We start from the raw sequence: 7,074 nt of genomic DNA, 5'->3' as shown, positions 1-7,074 counted from the left end.
GCAGCACCTTGCACTTGGTCTCGTTAAACCTCATGAGATTCCCATGGGCCCACTTCTCGAGCTTGTTCAGGTCCCTCTGGATGGCATCCCATCCTTCAGGTGTGTCAACTGCACCACTCAGCTTGGTGTCACCTGCAAATTTGCTAAGTTGTTGCGTTCAAAAAGAGTCTTTCCAGTCTTTCCAGCTTACAATAAATGGGAGAAAGATAGCAACAGTTGCCTCCTTCTTGGTAATTGAAGTAAGTGTGAGATCCCCATTAAGCACCCTTCGTGACTGTAGCCTGTAGCCCCCCCCCACCCCGCTACCAAAACCCAGCCACAGAAACCCACTACAGCAGGGTATGAGGTGCTGTGCAAGCTCTGCTTTGTGCCTGACCACCACCTGGCAGCTCTAACAGAACCAGAAGAGCTGGTCATTAGCCTTAACAAAGCCAGGAAAGAGAGGCCTGTGAGAGGATAGCAATTTAACTCTTGTCAGGTTTTGAATACTCCAAGTGAATAAATAATACCGGTTTTGAGATAAGCAAAGAATTGCTAGTATTATTGCTAGGCACACAGACAAGAAGAAAATGAAGATGCTTCTATAAGATAAAGGGCCAATTTTCTCTTAGACATACAGAAAACCAGCTCTAAAATCTTACTGCCTAAAGAAGAAGCTATTAATACTGGATAAGGCAAAAGTGATGGCGTGGTGAACCTATAAAATAGAACATAATGCAATGTAACTCTTCACGAAAAAGGCAGAAATCTTCACTAACTTAGTCATTGTCAGATTTATGTTTACTATTTAAAAGAGGTGCATTTAGTATTAAAAGAGGTGGCATCTACAAAAGAATTATTCTATTCAGGTGGATGGGTCTATTTATCTTTATGACATTTCCCATTAATTCAACCAATAAACTTTCATACAGATGTTTGACTTAGGCAAATATTTTGTATGACACCGAGACATTTGACATTAAGATATTTGTGTGTAACTTGAGGTTTAAAGTACATTTTAATATCTCATTAAAATTCCACTTGGAGAACATATGCCATTTAAAATTTCATTTGTTATCTTGATTGATGGCATTTCAATGAGCTCTGTTTGAGTTTAAAATGAAAATATAATCTTAGACCTATTGAAATAGATTATGCAGGCTGAACTTTCTGTAGCCTCCCACAAACTGTCTCAGTATTTTTTGGCAGCAATTTTTTGGCAGCAATTTTGTGGTACCACCAGGGATAGATCAAACATACCTTTAAAATACGTAGTCTGATAATAATTGTGATTATATGTTTGAGAGATAAAACAGATATTCAATGACTGATACCATTAAATAATGTATTATTAATATATGGACTCATCTCTGGGAGAAATGGAGATTTGCTATACAGGGAGAATTGTTTCCATTCTGGCTGGGAGGAAAAGAGAACAAATGCTTAACAAGTGATGCAGTTTGAAAAACAAGTTGTGTGAACAGTGTGTGAAACAAGAATGTCAGCAATGTACCATTAGGTGGTGCCTGAAAGAAAACAAAAAGGTTTTAAAGTTGTTGACTTATATACACTTGAGAAAAGCAAAAGAAATCTTATAATCAACAACAGCTGAACTTCCTGAACTCTTTTGTGAGTCCTGCAGCCTATGTGTATCTTTGCGACAGAAGTCTCCTGAGCATTTCAACAACTTGGCTTGCAAGCTGCCAAAGTTTCCATTATGGATAATATCCAGACAGCAACAAACCCTGTCTTGTCCAGACACCTGTCTCAGAATTCCCCTATAGAGGTACTTTTTTGGCTCTGGATTATAGGGAGAAACTTAAATGCTCAGTGTAAACCAAACAATTGGATTTTAAATGGCTGCAATTAGAAGAAAAAAATGTTGTGACCAGCTCATAGATGTGCAGAGCAGGAGCTGGAGTGAGTGAGGAGGGTTCAGCCTGCCACATTGTTACCTCTGCTGCTTTGGGAGCTTCTCCTGAGGATTGTCAAGTATGTTCAGTATGCATGTAGCTTAGAAATTTCTATTTCACCTCTGAAATACTTCATTTTAAACTGCATTTTTTGGTTATCTTTCTTTTTTCTTTTTTAATTCTCATTGGATAGACCTGAAAGCAGTGCTTTATTTTAAAGGCAAGTTTGGATGCAAACGCCTGGGGCAGACTTAGCTATACAGCAATCTCTCAGACTGAACCTGGGCCTACTGCTTGGGTCTTCCAGCCTAGGTTGCTCCCTTACTTCACAGAATATGGGCTAATCTCTTGAATTGCTTTTAGATACACTTATAGGACTGTGAAATTTTTCCCAGTCTCCAAAGGGGAATAGTTACTTTTGTATATTGGTGGATTAACAAGGTCTCTTTTCCCTAGAAAAGTTAGGAAATGCAGAGGCAGCTCAGTGGAGCCCTCATGGGACTGGACTCTTTGTACCTCAAAGCCTGCCAGGCTGAGGGACACTGGGGATGAAGAGGGCAGAACATGACCATGCTTCCCTTCTTACTTACTTGGGCCATACCACGCTCCTGAAAGAGGCATCACCTTCCATATATGCCACCATCAATCTTAAGAACAAGTTTTCTTAAGTATAAGCATATAAAAATTCAGATGCAAAAATGTCTTGTATCTATATTATATCCACAATATCCCCACAGAGACCAGATGTTCTTTCTGGATGATGATGAGGAGGAGGATGGCAGCAGCAATGATTGCTAGGGCAACGATTGTTGGGAGAGTTGTTATTGCAAAGCAGAGAAGTTCACAATAACAAGCCCCACCCTCTCTGCCAGCACATGTTGAGTACACAGTATACCACAGGCTAAATTTATGCTTTCCTCAAGTTCCTTTTTAGCAGGGTTTTTTTTTTTCTTCCCCCACCTTAAAGCCATTATATGTCTTATTTAAGGTTTTCGTCTCTTCTCACCAGAGCTGCCACATGGTTATAGGAGTTTACATGTTATTGAGATGGGCCATGTGAAGTTCAGGGCAGCACATTAGTGGCTGAGCGTGGGTTATTCAAAGGTCTCAGACTCTCCACTGTGGCATCCACCCCTCCTCCCCTTCACCCACAAGATCAGGCTTAGCTCACATTTCTTTTTAGAAAGCAGAGCTTGAAGCCAGGTATTTTGCCACAAACATTTGCAGGCTTACAATCCAAGCAGTTGTAACTGAATGCTGTCTCTCACATGGAAAACAAATTCTGTACATGCTGTACATTCTTCAGTGCAAAATAAAATCCAGATGGCTTTTATTTTACAAAAAGAGTGGGACAAACAGATGAAGAGACAGAAGTCCTTTCTTACTCACATCCATCTCTAATCTTGCCAAAATAAAGCAACCGGCAGAAAGCTCTTGTGACTGGCCAAACGCAGGCAGTTACTGATTTATGAGATAACAATATGAGGAGAAACACTTTCTTTTTAAAAATAAAAGGACATTAGTAGATGCAAATTGAAGTATTATAGGTGTTTATCATCTTGCAGTCTAATGAATCAGTTTTAAAAGAGAGCTGGATGGCCTGGGATGTGGAGAAGTCAGGTTTGAGGAAGAACAGAGGTTGCTGTCATAGAACACAGGGAAAAAAAATGGAACAAAGTAATTTTGAGTGGAAAATGCAGACATTCTGTTCTTGATAAAGGCTGGATGGAATACTCCAGGGTTATCAAGATCCTTTCTCAATTTGTTTCAAAAGAAAATTTAAACAAGTTTCCCCTCGTTTTGTGTTGGAAACTGTTAACTGATGGTCAATGATACCCTCTTCTAGCTGCAGCATATTAAAAACAAGAAGAAATAAAAATGGTTCCACAGTATCAGGCTAAAATTCATGTAAGTTTTTTAGAAAATTCACACATTCATTAGCACAAATAATGAAGACAGACATTCCTTTTATTTTTCATCAGTATTACACAGACCTTTTTGAAACATTTTGAAATGTTTTTATTTATATAACTTTATAGCTGTTGTTTACTCTTGTGACCCCCCTTTTCTTCCTTCCTGTTTTACTTTTAAAAAGAGGAAAGTAGAGGAAAAACAAACTAAAAAAATAGTTTAGCCAAAAGGACTTTTTTGTCATTTAACTTGATTAAAAATACTAGAAAAAGGCTTGAGAATTTTTGTTTTTAAATGTTTATTTGTAAATAATAGCCAGCATTATTCTGGGAAGATTTTGATCTAGATCTATTAATAGCTTTGAAGACAAGCCAAGCACTCAGTCCTCGGAAATTAATTAAGTAAAAGTACTAAAAACTTCTTTTAGATTGGATAAGAGGAGAAAGGAAGGGATCAGTATGTTCTAGTGTGGCATGAGAATTAAACATATTAGGAAACTGCAAGGGATACTTTTTGCTTTAGATTAAACAGAGATACAAACCAACAAAGAAGTAAAAATTAAAAAAAAAAAGTAGTGTAGAGTATGTAATACTGACCATACAGAGCCAGTAAAGAAGAATCTTCTGTACATTTAAATATTTACATTCTTTGTAATTTTCTGCACAACATAATATAGCACCATGAAGTCAAAGAGGACTAATTACCACATTTAGAGTCTATAGAAATGAGACATTAAAACCTGAAATATCAATTAATTGCCAGCATTAATGAGGAAGGAAGATAATAAGACAATATCATGTACTTATAACTAACATGACCTTCTCTCTTTACTAATCAGTGTGACTCATTCCTGGAACACAGGTCAGAACTCCAGTCATGAAAAATGTTTTAAACAATTCAACTTAATTACTGTTCTAAACTCTGATAAATAATTACTAGTAGTTCCCAGCAGACTTTAAGATATGTAAAAAAATGAATAATGTAAAATATAATGAATGATATTTGAAATCTTATTAAGAGCAATATTAGACAAGAACTTTAGCCTAGTTCTTCATGAAAAATATATTTCTGCCTTTGCAGTGACCAAAATGGGTTACTAATTGGATAAATACCTTATATCTTCTAGCCAGATGTAAAACATAAACACTAACTGTTTTCAAAAACAATATTACAAAAGTGGGCTACTGAATGAATTGTTTTAATAGCAGGCATTTTAAAACCTCCCTTGCATCACTAATAACTGTCCTGTGTGTGTCTTCATAGCTTTGGAAGAACACCAGTTCCAAAACCTGACAGCAAATAAAGCTGGCAGCAGATAATAACAGGCAGTGCTCCAACTCCAAGATTAATAGTTGTCTGGCCCTCAGATATTGTTGAAACAGTAATGCGAGTACTACAGAGCCAGTAGTGCTTGTATCAGGTCAAGAGCTATCCCTTCTTTGTAGCTCACATCTTACAGGTCCAACTCATCCCCTGAGGTTCAGGATTCAGCAGGAACTTCATACTTTGCCCAGCTCAGGCTATTAGCTCTCTTTAACTGAGGGAGAAGCCCAGTTCCCAACTAGCTAAGCAGTATATTGTGAACATTATAGGCTGTGAATCCTTCTGGGAGAGTTGTTCTCCTTCCAGCTTTTCCTCTGAGTTCACAAAGTGTACCACAGTGTTCCAGGTCCTGTAATAAGGGAGAGCTGCCCTGCCTTTTTTTTTTTTTAGGAGATTTTGTTTGATCTAAAGCATTGGAGTTTTATCCCTAGTTTTTAAATAAAATAAAAGTTTAGTAGGTTTTATTTTGCTCTAAAAATTTCTAGGTGAAATACTGAATCACCATCCTCTGAAAGAAACCTCCACCAAACCCTTCATGTTGTAGCAATTTCTAAACTCTCCTAACCCACTTTTTGGTGATTTGTGGGATGAGGTTGAAAACAGAACTATTCTGTACAAACCCCATTTTTTAGCTTGTATACATATATGTGTATGCATAGCTATGCATATATAAACATACACACATATATACATGTATTATGTATGTAAGGATAAGAATCATCCACATCCCAGCAGATACCTGTCTTAACCTTGGACTGTTCCATCGATATGTCATTGGGATCATAGCACAGCCTGTCTTGGCAAGGTGCTGCCTCAGGCTGTGCTCCCATAGCTCAGCTCTTAGTGGGTGGCTGCACCCCAATGTTGGAAAGGCAAGACCTACACTGGAAGAGAGGTGTCCAGCAACAGCCTCTCATGCAGTCTGAGGAGGTTTCTGGATTCTCCCACCAAACTGTTCTGCTTCATACTCTGCAGGCCTGTTGCTGCCCCCACAGCTGTGTCACACCCGTCTCCATCAGACGCTGGAGGAGGAAGCCCGGGATCCCATTGGTAGCTCCAGGGTAGGTATGCAAGAGCTGAAGAGTTCAGAGGAGAAGCACCAGTGTTTACTACAGAGCTGAGAGACTTCTTGCCTGAGGGAAACAGAATAAGACTCTAGCTAAATGCCATCAAACAGCTAGAAATAGTTGCTTTTATTTGGGTCAGAGGTTGCCTATCTCTAAATTGGATGCTGTGAAGAAGAAAATCAAAACAAGAGCTGTGAGTCACAGGTTGCTGAGGGAAGGGACATTGTAAAAAACTGTAATGGATTCCTCCCTGCTGCTGACTTTCTCTAAACTACCCCTGGGATGTAGTTTGATGAAAGCAATGAATGCTGATATTTCCATGTCCAGATACTTATTTAACCAATATTAGTAAACCAGCATAAGCTCAAACACATTGCACTGTTCTATGTGCTCAGATCTGAGAGATCATCAGAACATCACTGAAATGATCTGATTTCATACTCCTTAATGAGTTTACCGGCTACGTGCTCTCAGAGACCTGTCCCGTGCACTCAGTATTGTACTAGAAATGACTAAGTAAACTCTCACTCAGGGCCAGAGCTCTAAAACCAAAAAGAGTTGGACAACACTACCTGTAAACAATGAACTATGCAGGCAGTTCTTAAACAACTTGTTGAAGCTACATTGCTGATAAAAACTAAAACATTGATATTCAATCACATTTGCTCAATTTTTTTTTTGTTTATGTAGTTTTATTAAAATTCTTTTTCTTATAAGAAGTCTTACATGAATTACATGGCTAAACAATTTAAAGAAATCAAAGGTTGTAGCAATGTAAGTAGAGCTGGAGCAAACACCTGTTTTAGGTAAGTCAGAAAGTGATTTCTGTTTTCAGTGAGTAGTTGTGTGTTTGTGGGCTTTTTTGTTTATCTTTATATTCT

The sequence above is a fragment of the Manacus candei genome, unplaced genomic scaffold (assembly GCF_025592945.1).
Source record: "Manacus candei isolate 608988 ecotype Guabito, Panama unplaced genomic scaffold, ASM2559294v1 h1tg000018l, whole genome shotgun sequence".
In the NCBI taxonomy this organism is placed as follows: domain Eukaryota; kingdom Metazoa; phylum Chordata; class Aves; order Passeriformes; family Pipridae; genus Manacus; species Manacus candei.
The sequence above is the reverse complement of the archived record's forward strand: the minus strand, read 5'-3'. Positions refer to the sequence as shown.